Here is a 16351-nt window from a genome sequence, read left to right on the forward strand (position 1 = left end):
CACAGTCTAAAAGGGGGAGACAGAGAACAAAACCAAACATACTAACGAAATAAAATAAATAGAATAGATATGTACAAGTAAAATAAATAAATAAATAAATAGAGTAATAAATATGTACAAACACATATACATATATACAGGTGCTGTGGGGAAGGGAAGGAGGTAAGATGCCGGGAGGGAGAGGGGGACGAGGGGGAAAAAATGATCTGGGCAGCAGAGTGAAGTAATAATAATAATGATGGCATTTATTAAGCACTTACTATGTGCAAAGCACTGTTCAGGTTACAAGGTGATCAGGTTGTCCCACGTGGGGCTCACAGTCTCAATCCCCACTTTACAGATGAGGTAACTGAGGCCCAGAGAAGTTAAGTGACTTGCCCAAAGTCACACAGCTGACCATTGGCGGAGCCGGGGTTTGAACCCATGATCTCTGACTCCAAAGCCCGGGCTCTTCTCCACTGAGCCACGCTGCTTCTCTCCCAAATGCTTAGTACAGTGCTCTACACACAGTATGCATTTAATGAATACCACTGTTTGATTGACTGATTAACAAATAGAATTTTAAAAATCCAGTAAAACAGAAGGCTTTGGGGCCTTTCCTGAATCAGGTGGGCCTGTTTCATCTATAAGTGAAAACTTTGTTACCCAAGAGAGATTTCAGGGAACTAATTTACCTTCACATCTTCTGTCTGGTTCACCTGGGATCACTGTAATATACCAGTACTGACACACATTTGCAGGCTCTTACAGGTTTACACAATGCTCTCTTTCAGAGCAAGCACTGAGTTCAGGGTAGTCACATTCATCCACATCTACAAAAGGAAAAGGCAGTTTAACAGAGAACTCCCAGAAGCCTTTCCAACTGTTAACTTCTTCCAAGAGACCCCCCACTTGCCCCCCAACTCCAATTTCTCCAAGAAGCAACTTCATAGTTGAGGAAATTCTTTAGGCCAGGGTCTGTTTTGAGAGTGTTTGAGGACAAGGTGTGAGGCTGCTTCATTTTGGCTATCTTTCCAATCAAAAGACCCCCATCTACATATTTCAGTATAAAACAATATGCTTTTCTTGAGGCCTCTGTTGGCTGCTTGACAATAAACTTAGCTGACTCACCTCCTCTTAGGGGCACTCTGTCATCATTAAAGAGCCCAGGGTAAGGAAACATCTTTAGCCCAAGGCCCTTGATCCAAAGTTTCCTGCTCGAACAATAACCCCAGCCAGGCAAGCAGGCAGCACTGAGCTAGTCACACCAAAACAGTTCTGCAGAACAGAAACTGCTCCTGGCTTGGGAGTCTTTGGCATATTTTGGGGTGAAATGAATGCTTTCACAAGAGTTCCCTTAGTGCCAAAATAACATTGGCATCATTGTAATGCACTTCTCATTACAAAACTGCTTCATTATCATGGAAATCACTTCGGTAACCATTTGTACATAAAGAAACGCTGAAAACCAGGCATCCACATTGCCGCAAAGTACCAGTCCCCCAGAGAGAAAGCCTATGCTACTTGAGTATCGGCAGCATGAGGTTAGATGCCCTCCCCTCACAAGGGAGGGAGAGGAGAAAACACAACCTTTCCCTTGGAACTTCATCGACCCGTTTCTCAATGTCTTCCACCATCAAAGAGACATTTGCTAGGGGCACGGGGTGAGTCAATTTCAGCCGAACCCGGGATGCCAATGTAGAGGCCTCCCCTCTGGGCAGAGTGGAGGTGATATGTGGCAGATTCCCATGGTCAAAAGGCACTTGTCAGCTGTGAGAGATAAATAACCTGTGTTCATTCCACTGGCTTTAAGCAATTCCTCCTACCTATCACCCTCTATCAAAAGAGTCCTCCTGCTTTGAGAGGAGGACTTTGAGTTTCCTTCCAGAAAACAAGTCAATGCCAACACTTCAAGAGTATGGGCCTTGCTTTGTCCTCCTCTGAAATTCCCCATATCCTTAGTGTAATGTTCTGCACACAGTGGCCCCTCGTAGATTCAGGGCTGGCAGTAAACCAAATGTGTTGAAAACATCTACCTACCAACCCATCCTCAAAAGAAAGTCCAACTAAGGCTGCCGCTGTAAGAAAAGGTCCCTGGGTAGAGTGGCAGTCCTGGAGGGAGTCAGGGAAGGGAGAAAGTAAAGGGAGAAGGGGGCTCGGGAGTGCAAGTTTCTGTCTTTAAATATCTCCTTCCCCACTTTTAAGGTACTTCTTATTAAGGACTTACTACGTATCAAGCACAGTTCTCTGCACAGGGGTAGATACAAGATAATCAGGTTGCACACAGTCCCTGTCCCACATGGTACTCACAGGCAGAGGGAGGAAGACTTAATCCCTGTTTTTCAGACAAGGGGGCTGAGGCACAGAGAAGTAAAGTGACTTGTCCAAGGTCACGGAGCAGATAAGTGGCACAGCTGGGACAGTGCTTTGCACATAGTAAGCGCTTAATAAATGCCATTATTATTATTATTATTATTATCATTTTTATTATTATTATTAGAACCTAGGTCCTCTAACTTTCCAGGCCCAAGCTCTATCCACTAGAAGCAGCGTGGCTCAATGGAAAGAGCCCGGGCTTTGGAGTCAGAGGTCATGGGTTCATATCCCAGCTCCGCCAACTGTCAGCTGTGTGACTTTGGGCAAGTCACTTAACTTCTCTGTGCCTCAGTTACCTCATCTGTAAAATGGGGATTAAAACTGTGAGCCCGCCATGGGACAACCTGATCACCTTGTAACCTCCCCAGTGCTTAGAACAGTGCTTTGCACATAGTAAGTGCTTAACAAATACCATCATCATCATCATCATCCACTAGACTGCTTCTCAATCAATACTGTGAAGGAGCAGGCCACGAAAGGACCACGTCACTGCTGCTCCCCTTCCTCCACCCTCCTGCCTCCTCATCTCCCACCACCATCTCTGGAACAGGGCAATCTGCTGGTGTGGCACAATCCAGCAGTCTCCCCTGTCACCTCCCCTTTAATCAATCAATCAATCAATCAATCAATCAATCGTATTTATTGAGCACTTACTATGTGCAGAGCACTGTACTAAGCGCTTGGGAAGTACAAATTGGCAACATATAGAGACAGTCCCTACCCAACAGGGGGCTCACGGTCTAAAAGGGGGAGACAGAGAACAAAACCAAACATACTAACAAAATAAAATAAATAGAATAGATATGTACAAGTAAAATAAATAAATAAATACATAGAGTAATAAATATGTACAAACATATATACAGGTGCTGTGGGGAAGGGAACGAGGTAAGATGGGGGGATGGAGAGGGGGACGAGGGGGAGAGGAAGGAAGGGGCTCAGTCTGGGAAGGCCTCCTGGAGGAGGTGAGCTCTCAGCAGGGCCTTGAAGGGAGGAAGAGAGCTAGCTTGGCGGATGGGCGGAGGGAGGGCATTTAACAGCGTCCACCAGCATAGCCTAGTGTAGAGAGCACATAACTGGGAGTCAAGACACCTGGATTCTAATTCTGGCTCTGCCACTGCTTTGTGAGCTTAGGTAAGTCACTTCACTTCTCTGTGTCACAATTTCCTCACCTGCAATATGGGGATCTCCCTCACCTTTAGATTATGAGTCCCATGTAGGACAGTGACTGTGTCCAAACTGCTTTATATCGCATCTGTCCCAGCACTTAGCACAAGGCTTGTCACAGAGAGGACCGGTGTGGCTTAGTGGAAAGAGCATTGGCTTGGGAGTCTGAGGTCATGGATTCTAATCCTGGCTCCACCACTTGTCAGCTGTGTGACTTTGGCCAAGTCACCTAACTTCTCTGTGCCTCAGTTCCCTCATCTATAAAATGGGGATTAAGACTGTGAGCCCCACGTGGGACAACCTGATAACCTTGTATCTATCCCAGTGCTTAGAACAGTGCTCGGCACACGGTAAGCGCTAAACAAATGCCATCGTTATTATTATAGTAAGCCCATAACAAATATTACAAAGACTATTACTGTTTATGAGACTGCATCAGATGGCGGCAGCACCAAACTCCTGAAGAGGCCTGGACTGCATTTGCAATTTCAAATGAAATTCTCCTCTCTCTGTCACACACATGCACACCCACACACACCCACACCCACACCCACAAAAAAACCCACTCCCAAACAACCGGCCCCACTGGATGTTTTTGGCTCAGCTTCTGAAAGCTCTCCAGAAGGAAGTTGATTTAGAATCCCGAAACCTAAGAAAAAACTGGAGAGCAGCGGTATGTAGGGCTGCTCAGGATGAGGGGGGCCTTCAGAAAGGGCTGGGGCCTTAATGCTTGCCAAGAAGCCGGCATGGCAAATACTTCTAAAGAGCAGTGATGATTTGGGAGATTGCTACTTCAAGAAGAAATCCAGGCAAGGAAAAAGGCTCTTGATTGGAAGGTTCTCAAGAGGATGCAAAGGATTTCTAGGCCATATCCTGCTGACCTACTGCACTCTGCCAGGGCCACAACCATTGTCAAAGGCAGGAAACTACGCTTTGCATGCACCCTCAAGATACAGAGAATCTAGAGGGAGTCCAGAGGAGAGGAACAAAAATAACCAAAAAGTTGGAAATAGGCCCTGGGAAACTAAAGGTAACAGAGGTATTATTTAACTTGAGGAAAAAACAGCTAATACACTACTCTGCACAAAGTAGGTTCTTAATAAATCCTGTTGACAATAAGATGCTGTTGGGATAAATTTTATAAGGCAGTAATAGAACTTATAGTATACCATAATTATTATACCCCTCAGATCTTAATACAGTCCACTGCACATAGTAAGCACTTGACAAATACCAGAAAACACCATCCCCCCTCAAAAAAAACCCTACTGAATGCAGTTCACTGTTCAAAAGTGCAAAATAAAGCTGCAGCACACTCTTACAAGAAATTTACACTCTCATTTCCTAGCTAAGGCTAGGCAAGATGAGATGAGCTTATATTGCAATGGGAGGAATTAAGGTTGGACTAGAAAGAACATCATGGTGGTAAAGCTTGTAAGAGCCTGGAAGTTTTCCCCATAAGAGTTAGTAAAATACTCTAGAGATTTCGAGGAAAGGGAAGGTAGCTATTGTTCTCAAGGAATTGAGGTAAAGTGGTGGGGAAAGGTGGTATGCTACAAGAGAGGGCCCTTGCTTCCTTCTCCTCTCCTTCCCTACAAAGGCTTAACCTCCCTGCAGTTTTATGTTGTAGTTTCGACTGCAGCTCAATAACCCTGGGGGTTAGGAGCCACCTCTCGCCTCTCTCTTCTCCCCTTCCCCCATTTTCTAATAGCTTGGGTGCCCCTCTCAACTTATAGCTCAGCCCATGGTAACCCTGGCTTTTAAGCCTTTCTGCCCTGAGGGATTTCGGGTCTTTGCCCTAACAGGTGTCTGGCTCTCTAGGGATGCTGGTTCAGTGGCGAATCCTCAGCTCTACTATGCCACAGCATTTCCAAACCACCAGTAGGACCAAAAACCAACTCAAATTCTTGCCCTCCAGAGCCATTTGGGAGCCAGAGATGCTCTCCTGGAATGATGTGTTGGAATTGACCCCCTGAGCCTTTCCTGGCTTGAACCCACTGCCCTGGAGCTGCCTTTGAGGATAGAGGAGTAGGCTGTCTTTGGTTGTCAGGTGCTTGGTCAACCCACATCCCTCCAGGTTATCGTTCAATGCCCTCTCTGGGTGGTGCCAGATTACCACAATTCTGGGGAAACTGCCTATAGGTCTTGGACAAAGAGAAACCAGAAATGCCTAATGAGAAGCCCATGACCAACTTAATATTCCCTACCTTACAATTCTCTCCCCATTTTGTTTGGTTTTCACAGGAACTGGTTGAAGGTGCGGGGTGTGGCGGGGACACTGAATATGTTTGCTTTGGGCTGATGTTTGTGTTCTCTTGGACTGATGTTTTGGGGAGCAACACAAATGCGGGTGTAGGGAAGGATCCCGCGGAACAGGAGTGGCCTTGGGAAAGGAGATGGGGCCAATGCAAACTGTTACAGAACTAATTCCTTTTGCAAACTATAGTCCAAGATGGGTTCATTCTGGTCTGAGATTATTGCACCTTCTTATTCGTTACTGTGCTGAACCCTCAATGGTTGAATGCTTGAGTTTAGTTGAGAGTCACATCATGTGCTGCTTACTTCTGAAATCGCTAACCTGTGTTCTCTTGATCCACCCAAAGGCAATCACCCAAGGAATGAAAGAAATCTTTGCACATCACTGATTTCTCTCAAACCTACCATGACAGGTAAGAGACACAAATGGTTCAGAAGCTTTGGATTCACTTGCTTCAATTCGCTGAAATCTATTTCCATCAGGATGGTCGCATTGTTCCAGTAATTCATCTGGCTTCTGCCTGGAAGTGAAGAGAGAGAACACCCCTAGAGTGTTAAAAAGGTGGCATGCTGAGCCTAGGCATACCCTTGGGGTTTGGGGAGGCAGGTCCCAAGAACCCCTGAAAAGAGGATTGTTAGGCCACTGGGAAAGGGGGCTAAACTGGGGGAACAGGGAGAAGACCTCCCAGTGAGGATGGGGAATAAGGGGGCCAGTTTGGTCCTGAATTCCACCACCTCCACCTCCCTTTTCCTTTATAAGATGCCTCCAATACTTGGACCTTTCCTAGACCGTCACCTCTTCCAGTACCCACTACAGGGGGGCCCTGTCAATTTCTTGGAGAGGATGGAGAAGCACCTGGGCCAAATGGAGAGAACACAGGACTGGGATCCATTGGACCTGCTCTGCATAAAAGGAGTGCTCAAGCAACACTATTAAATGATTGATTGATTGGCTGAATCTATTTTGGCTTTGCCACTTGTGACCTGGGGCAAGTCGCTTAACAGCTCTGGGCCTCAGGTTTGTCATCTGTAAAAATGGGGATTCAAGATCTGCTCTCCCTCCTATTTAGACTGTGAGCCCTATATGGGACAAGAAATATGCCCCATCTGATTATCTTGCATCTACCCTTCGGCACAGTGCTTGGCATATAGTTAAGACTGTGAGCCCCCTGTGGGACAACCTGATGACCTTGTGACCTGCCCATCACTTAGAATAGTGCTTTGCACATAGTAAGCGCTTAATAAATGCCATCATTATTATTATTAGTTCACATTTACCAATATCACAACCACTGTTATTTTATTTAGGGAGCAGGAAACGGCAGCAGCAGCAGTCCAAGGTCAGGTTTTACCTCCCTTGGGACTGCTAACAATGTCATTTGACCTCTAGACTGTAAGCTCCTTGTGGGCAGGGAATATGCCTACCAACTCTGTTGTATTATATTCTCCCAAGTGCTAGGTACAGTCCTCTGCACACAGTAAACACTCAATAAATACCACTGATTGAATGAATGATTTGGCCCAAGGCCTCTGGGTATTGGGGTTTGGGTTCAGGCTTTTATACTAATTTCTCTGTATTAGTAAACATTTCTGACAAAATTTAATTACTTAAAAGAATCATGTCGAGAAGCAACCCAAGAGCAACTACACTTTGTGGTGTTCAACTACACTTAGCGGTGTGCTTCTACACATAAACTGGAAAAGAGGCACAGTGGATAGAGCATGGGCCTGGAGTCAGAAGGTCATGGGTTCTAATCCCGGCTCCGCCACTTGCCTGCTGTGTGGCCTTGGGCAAGTCACTTCACTTCTCTGTGCCTCAGTTACCTCATCCGTAAAATGGGGTTTGAGACTGTGAGTCCCACATGGGACAGGGATTGTGCCCAACCAAATTTATCTGTACCCACCTCAGCGCTTAGTACAGTGCCTGGCACATATTAAGCGCTTACCAAATACTGCAATTATTATTGACAGGACAGAGGCAACAGCCAGCTGTGACTCACATCACTTGGGTTGACCCCCTCCTTGTTGAAGAACACTATCTGGATGATAACTTTGAGATCTATTTTCCTCAGTCTCCTTTCAAAAGTTATACGGTCTTCGTTAAAAGGAGGAAACTCTGAGTGTCATCATTTTGAAAGCCACTTCGGTGCAACTCTTCAATTTCATTCATTAGCCTTCTTGATTTGATTTGACTGACCCATGGACAATTCATCCTTCTGCTGTGGGCATCATCTGCCTATTTTATGGTTGCTGCTCTGTGATGTCATCGTCTGCTTATTTTATTGTTGCTGTCACATGTTAATTGTTAACTGCTCTCTGTGATGTCATCGTCTACTTATTTTATCATTGCTATTGCATGTTAATTGTTAACTGCTCTCTGTGATGTCATCGTCTACTTATTTTATCATTGCTACCGCATGTTAATTGTTACCTGCTCTCTGTGATGTCATCATCTGCCTATTTTATTATTGCTATCGTATGTTAATTGTTAGCTGCTCTCTGTGATGGAATCATCTACTTATTTCATTATTGCTACTGCATGTTAAATGTTAACTTAACAAGCAGTCCTTCCAGACTGTGAGCCCGTTGTTGGGTAGGAACCGTCTCTATCTGTTGCCGACTTGTACTTCCCAAGCGCTTAGTCCAGTGCTCTGCACATAGGAAGCGCTCAATAAAAACGATTGAATGAATGAATGAATGAACAGCTTGCTGTGCTGTCATTTACCTTGCTGACCTCACCATGAACTATCAATTCCCCTGCTCCCATCTGCCATTCCCAGTCCTCTCCTTCCCCTTCCCCTCTCCCACCCAGCTCTTTCCCTCCTTTTCCCCCACCCTCACCCCCTCCCCAGAATCCCTCTGTACCAGTGCCGACCCTCAACCCCTCCCTCCCCATCCCAGTTCTCCTTTCTCATCTCCACCCCTCTTCCCGCCCGGGCCCCCGCCAACTCATTCCAATCCAAACCCTCCCCTCCAATTCAACTGATTGAATTCATTCATTCAGTCGTATTTACTGAGAGCTTACTGTGTGCAGAGCAGTGCACTAAGCGCTTGGAAAGTACAATTCAGCAACAGAGAGAGACAATCCCTACCCAACAATGGGCTCATAGTCTAGAAGGGGAAGGCAGACAACAATGCGCTAAACATTAAAGTGCACTGGGTGGGTGACTGTGACAAATTGTGAGTCATATGAAGTCAGAGAAAACAGTGCAAATGAGGAAAATGCTTTGAACCCCGCTGGCCATTACTCCAGGTTCTAGAGGTGACTGGCTGAGGGAAAAAATGGTGTCGTGCACCATCTCAGTTTAATCATATTAGAAGTTTTTGAAACTAGCTTATTGATTTTATTCAGATTAGCAACAATCTACCACCACCGGACTGTCTGCTAAGAAACATTCTGTCATAGGAGGCACACCCACCAATATTCTTATACTAGTAGGAAACAAAACCTCTTCGCCTTTTTCCAACTTTACCCAAATAATGAGACAGAAATACCCACTGCCTAGCAACCAATAGCTAAAAACCAACTTAATGCCAATGACAACAGCAATTTCTGTTTAAGCGACTGAATCAGCAGCCTCCTGGGGAAACGATGCTAAGGGACATCACATTAGCTCATCAAAACCTTTCTCTCTCTTTCCCTTCAGTGTTGACCTTGTCAAAACATGGAATCGAGTGATTTTCAAAGTTGTCCCTCTTCTCACCCTGCACGGACGAAAGTTAGGGGACATTGTAATGCTTGTTGTCATGGGGATGGAAGTGGAGGATTTGTGAGGGGGCTGGACTCGTGAAGAAGTAGAGTTGGAGAAAAGATGGGATTGGGAAGAGAGCATCAGGTAGTCAAACCCGCTTCTTCTCACGCCACCTCCAATGCTAAATGACATACCTCCTACAGGAAAGTGTACAACAGATAAGGAAAGATAAAGGAAAGGAGAAGTAGCTAGCCATATATCGAGAGACAACTGTAATAAAAGAACAGATCAATCAATCAGTGATATGTATAAATCACTCACTGTGTTCAGAGCACTGTCCGAAGAACTTGGGAGAGTACAATACAGTTGGAAGACCAGATCCCTGCCCTCATGGAGTTTACAGTCTAAGATGCTGCAATCTAGTCATTCTGGTCATTCAGAAACTCTCTTGTCATTGCTTCTGATGACCTACTTCCAAAAAGTACATCGTTCTTTGAAGAACATGATCCGAAAAATAATCAAAACTTGTTGCCCCCTAGAAATGTGCTAGCTCTCACTCTTCCAGGGAAATGAACCAGAGTAGTTACAGAGGTCAATGCTAAAAGCTTTTTATACCCCACTTTACCTAGCTGACATTCCTCCCGGGACAAACAGCAGAACACACTACAAATACACATTTGGTAATTTTGTTATCTTAGAGCCAGTCCTGTCCGAGTCCCATCAACAGGATATTTCCAGATGAACTTGAAATTAAATTGAAAAATTTGGATTAGAAGAGTAAGTAGTTCCAACTCATAGGTTATCCTCTACAGCTGTTTCTTCCCCTTGCTCTAGGCTTTTGGTCAGAAAGAGCTCCCTGTATAGGCCCACATCCCAGCTGGGGGAGAGAAGACGAGAGGGATTGAAGTGGCAAACTCAGAGAACACTTGTATTTTTCAGTGAGGCTAATGTCACCTGGGTGAAGCTATTTCTACATTTTGGTGATTTCTCCTCTCCTCTGATCATATTTCCCCAACTGCTACTTATGCGCTACTATACAACTGTGTACTCACAACCTCCACGGCATTTATGTAAAAACAGTAATTCATGTACATATACAGATCTGCTTTTCCTTCCTTTTCCTACCTGTAAATTATTTTATCCCTCACTAGATTATAAACTCTCCAAGGGCAAGGGCCATGTCTAACATTCTCTTGTAGTCTCCCGAACACTTAGTAAAGTACTCTGAGAAGACTAGGCCCTCAACAAATACTTTTGATTGATTGATTGATACGGAACGGGAGATTGGAGGGAAGGGAAGCATCTGCTGAAGAAGCGATTCTTGGCAATGGATTCCTAATAATTATATCCAGGATATCGACTGCATTTCTAAGACCAAAGATCTCAGAAATGCTAGGACGGAGAAACCGAGGGGTAGTGGGGAGAAAGGTGACCATAGCACAAAAGAGAGGTCACATGGCACTGCTGCCACAGCTGAATGTTTGTCAGCCGCAGCATGGCAGATATACGAGGCCTGGCTCATGAAAACTGGTTCAACTGCCTTGTGGTGGCTCAGATTTTAGGGCAAGGCTGGGGAGGTGTTTTCCCCGAGACCCATGGAAGAAAAACCCAATTATCCGAGGGGCTGAGCGACAGCCTGACATTCTTTCCCTCAAATGGGAAAGGAACCTGGTGAGTTTGTACCTTTTTAAGATGGGGGCTTAATGTTCATGAAGCCGGCTAAAATAGCAGCATTTGAAGGCAAGTCGCAAGCTCATCTGTTTATCCGGGGCCATGTGTGGTCTCCAACCACAGTCAGAACCACAGCCGCAACACCCAGTATCGAAAGTGTACAACAGAGACAGAGTCCAGGAGAATCAGCACCTAGGCTAGGGAAAGATAAAAGACAGGAGGAGGATTTTTAAAAAGCCCGTCCGCCACCGACCCTAGACAGACAGCTATTCAGAGTCCCCTGGCCCCAAGACCACTATTATTCAGAAATATAATAATAATAATAATAATGGCATTTATTAAGTGCTTACTATGTGCAAAGCACTGTTCTAAGCGCTGGGGAGGTTACAAGGTGATCAGGTTGTCCCACGGGGGGCTCAGAGTCTTAATCCCCATTTTCCAGATGAGGTAACTGAGGCCCAGAGAGGTTAAGTGACTTGCCCAAAGTCACACAGCTAAGTGGCGGAGCCGGGATTTGAACCCATGACCTCTGACTCCAGAGCCCGTACTCTTTCCACTGAGCCACGCTGCTTCTCATAATATCAACCTCCTTACACACACACATACCCCTCACCTGCAATCTCACAGTCAGCTTCAGCCCTAGACATCACCACTCCAAGGCCTTTTTTTTTCTGGAGTAAGCAACAACGTCTTAATCTGTAGAAAGGGCACGGGGCTAAGAGTCAGGAGATCTGAGTTCTAGTTTCGACTGCCATTTCCGGCTGTGTGACCTTGGGCAAGTCCCTTAACCTCAGATCCCTCTTCTGATTATTTTGCATCTACCCTAGCCCTTAGCTCAGTGTTTGGCGCATAGTAAGCAGTTAATAAATACCATCCTTATCACTAAGGGTTCCACCATTGCCAAAGAGGGAGAATGGTCCAAGGCCCTTGTTCTCCTGGCAAGGAGGTCCTAGAGAGAGTGATGGAGATGAATTCCCACCCAAGGATCAAGGGGCAATTGTGCTGTTTCAATGGATAAGCCAGACGGAATGTAGTCGAGAGCAAGTTATAGCATTCCAGCTCTGGTCCCCTGTTCCTTGTAAATTAAAAGGTATCTGCCCACCACCAGGAGACTACTTTAGCTTGCTTAGCATATACTGCTGCATATCCAAATGACCTTCCCGCTATTTAGTGAAAACGGCAGTGCACCAAATGATGCTACAGAGCCAGGAAAGGTTCCTTCATTTCACATGAGGGACCGTTTAACTCCCCAGACATTGACTAACTCAATCTTGCCCTCTATAAGGGCAGGCCTGATATTTTCCCGTTGATATTTAGACCCAAATCGTTCTCCACAATAACTAGAGCATATCGCCCTAAAATCACAATCTGTTGACCTATAATGAATAACTAGGATGCTTCATTTTCAGTTTAATCTTCAGAAAATTCCCAAGATTTGCTGAAAATATCACTGTTTGCTGCCATCCCTCTGAATTTCATGTAATTCGAATATTTTGTTTCAAATTCAAAATGAGATTTTAAAATGAACACCAGTAGTGGGACTCATGCATCGAACGCTGGACCCCCAAACGTTTGGCTACTCGGCTATTTCAGATCTCTGAAAGAGGAGGCAGAGGACCCTCAGTCCTGTTCTGCCCCAGGAGTGGGGCTCAGGCTGGTTAAGGGAACGTTGCACCGCCTCCCTTCACCTAAGAATCCCAGCCAACAACTCCAGTTGGGGAGTGGTGTGTTTGCAATTTTAGCCTGTCTCTACGATGTTCTTCCATACCTTCAAAAGAATTCTGATATTGCCCACAATTTCTCACGTTTTCTTTTCGCCTGTTTTCACCCATTTGTGCTTCTGAGCCCTGATCGATTTCCAGGAAAGTAATAATAATAATAATGGCATTTGTTAAGCGCTTACTATGTGCAAAGCACTGTTCTAAGCGCTGGGGGGATACAAAGTGATCAGGTTGTCCCATGTGGGGTTCACAGTCTTAATCCCCATTTTACAGATGAGGTAACTGAGGGTCAGAGAAGTTAAGTGACTTGCCCGAGGTCACACAGCAGACATGTGGCGACTCCCCAAAAGGAAGGGTCCCGTGAAGAGGTAATGTGGAAAGTGAAGAGTCCAGCTAACAGTGCATATGACTGTTCCTGGGGAGCAGATATGGTACCTGCCTGGCCTAGTTTACTCACGGAAAGCACAGTGGAGCTTGATCTGTTCACGTCCTTAGCAGCAATCTGTTCGATTCACCGATATTGTGGTACTGGGTTCTACAATACGTCTGGGGACACAACAGACGCCGGATCCAGCCTCCACAGGAAGCGCACATCTCATAGGACTTCTGAAAGGTCACCCCTTGGTGGACATTTTGGACCACACTGTAGTTGCAAAGGTTAGAGCCTAATAGGGAGAGGCCTTTCTCTGGGGTAGGAGAGAAGAGGAGGAAGAACAAAAACAAAGAAAAGAAAACCATCAGAGTCAGTTGCTGCTGGTGCCAAGATGTCTCTTCCTTGCAAAAACCCCTACCACAGAGGATGATCATGTCCCGCTTGAGCATTTTGGTGTAGGATCCTCTCATTCTTTAACCAGAGTTCACTGCCTTCTCAAGGGCCCTCATGATTCATCTTGGCACCTGAAGCACCGAAAAAGTTATTATATCAAAATACGAGAAAATTAATATCCTCAATAATGATTAGTGTCCACATAAACCATTACCTTCATGTTCTATTGGTCCAGAACTCTAATGGAAAATATCTTCAGCCCACGGTTACTTTTCAGACTGGATGTTTCACTTCCCACTCAGCCTACGAAGAAATCATAATCAATCGGCATGGCTCTATAGAGCCAACCTAGGTTCTAAAATAGTTCTAAGACTAGGTTATTTGGCAAGTCTATAAAGTCTTCCAAATTCAATCAATCAGTGGTATCTACTGAGCACTTACCGCATGCAGAGCACTGTACTCAGCACTTGGGAGCATCCACTATAATGGAGTGTGTAGAATGTGTCTACACATTCCCTGCCCCAGTCTAGGGAGGAAGACGGACATTAAAATGGATTACAGAGAGGAGAAGTGGCAGAAGGAAAGGATAAGTACATAAATGCCATGGGGCTGACGGAGGGGTGACTATCGAGGGCACAGGTGGGTGGGGTGAATTTCAAGTGCTTAGAGGTTATAGGTCCAAGTATATAGGTGATGCAGAAGGGAGGGTGAGTAGGAGAAATGAAGGATTAAGTCAGAGAGGGCCTCTTGGAGGAGGTATTATAGTAATAAATCTCTGAAGGTGGGGATAGTGGCAGTCCGTCATAAATGCTTGGGGGGGGCGGGGGTCCAGATTACAGAGAGGATGTGGATAAAGAGTCAGCAACAAGACAGATGAAATCAAGACACAGTGAAGTAGGTTGGCATTACAGGAGTGAAGTGAGCAGGCTGGGGTGTAGGAGGAGATCACCGCAAATAGTAGAAGCTTAATAAGTACCATCAAAAAGTTTGAGGCTTGGAAGGGTGCAGGCTATCATGGCAGGAAACAGGCTATCATGGCAGGAAACATGCCATCGCAGCAGGGTACAGAATCATTTGCAGTTCCCACACCTGCCAAACAGGTTAGCGGAGGAAGGACCTACAGCCTGCCCCCGGGCCCCTGATTCTGCATCTGGTTGCCAGTTTCTCCTGGAATGGTAATAAAGCCTTGGAGACAGTTAAAAGTAACCTTTTAGGCCTGGAAGAGAAGCCTGGATGATTTGGGGCTAATGATGATTAGAGGATGCCAATTTACTAACCATGTCAAACCGCGTGGAATAATGGGAGTGCCCTGGGGACTCTCTCAGCTCAGCTCTAACCAACTTCATGGTAAATTGGGAGATGGTGCCAGTTGGACCCCGAGCAGGGCAGGGCTTGCTTCTCCTGGGGACTACTGTTGCTCAATGCAGTTTGTCCCATTTAGCAAATTGGTGTACACTGATCATCCCCAGGGTGCAATGGGACATTTCCAAGTGCCCTACAGTGAGCTCCTTTTACACTCTATCTGAGCTCCCCTTCGTTTCTTAGGAAAGCCCAAGAATGTCACAGATTGTGAACCCTGGGTGGGGCAGAGACAGTCTGATCTGATTGTCTTGTACCTACCTTGGCAGTTAGCACACACTCGGCACATAGTGATGATGCAGTCTCCTTTTCTGTTAATGGCATCTGTTAAGCACTTACTATGTGCCAGGCGTTATACTGAGCGCTGGGGTAGACACAAGCTAATGAGGTTGGACACAGTCCATGAACCACATGGGGCTCACAGTCTCCTGTTGAGACTGACAGATGGACCTCACCCCTGACAGTTCGGGACCGAGAACCTGGGTGAAGTTCACAGTGCCCACCGAGGTTTTTTTAACTGCCGGACTCATTTCTAGCCCAAGTGTCCACCACCTTAGTTGGCACATAATAAATTACACCTACTGTGTAATCCTGGGCAAGTCACTTAACTTCTCTGTGCCTCAATTCCCTCATCTACAAAACAGGGATTCAACATCTGTTCTCCCTCCTACTTAATCTGTAAGCCTCATGTGGGACCTGATTATCCAACAGCTACCCCAGTACTTAGTACAGTGCTTGGCACATGGAGGGTGCTTAACAAATACCATTACTATAATTATTGTTGTTCTTGATATTATTACTATTACATTAAAGTGCGGAGGAAGATTATAAATGAATATATAAGTGTAGAGGAGGTTGAGGGACTGCCATGATGCATCAGAAAGAGAGCGGGCTGGTTCCTCAAAGAGAAGACACATGGAGCTTACTCATCCAGGACATTCCCAACGGTCCTGACTGAAGTCATCCACCTTAACCTATACAGATGCTCTCCTCACCTGTGAAGTCATTAGCTTCTCCAGGCCCCATGGTGCTCCCCAAAGCCAAACACTTTGCCAGCCACGCTCCTGCTCATCTTTTGCCTCTTCACGTTGTTGCCTCCCTTCCTGGAAGATTCGGTCTTTCGATGATTTTCTTGAACCGCGCTTTATCCAGCTCTATGGAGTCAGAAGAAAATCATCTAGCCTTTGTCCTTAGAGGAACAGTGTCAGCTACTTGTTTCGGAAGTGAAAAATCCAGAGACCTTTCACTTGTGTTGCCTCAATAATGACCTCTGACTCAATCACCTCCCCGGGGAGCTCCTGTTCCCCTCGTGCAGGTCACACCATCCACTGCTGTTGCTTGGTTTCCAAACAATGTGTATCCTT

The 16351-nt window shown here is 45.7% G+C and overlaps 1 long non-coding RNA gene across 1 annotated transcript; it reads right to left on the minus strand.

Annotated features, from left to right (window-relative positions):
* Positions 1-738: 738 nt before the first annotated feature.
* Positions 739-16144, minus strand: LOC119940426. Its single transcript, XR_005454919.1, has 7 exons — positions 15983-16144; positions 13843-13931; positions 13654-13759; positions 13320-13548; positions 11154-11338; positions 6184-6299; positions 739-812 (listed from the first exon to the last, which is right to left on the minus strand). It is a non-coding gene; the product is annotated as an uncharacterized LOC119940426 (long non-coding RNA).
* Positions 16145-16351: the final 207 nt, after the last annotated feature.

Source organism: Tachyglossus aculeatus, chromosome 18 (genome assembly GCF_015852505.1).
Source record: "Tachyglossus aculeatus isolate mTacAcu1 chromosome 18, mTacAcu1.pri, whole genome shotgun sequence".
Taxonomy (NCBI): domain Eukaryota; kingdom Metazoa; phylum Chordata; class Mammalia; order Monotremata; family Tachyglossidae; genus Tachyglossus; species Tachyglossus aculeatus.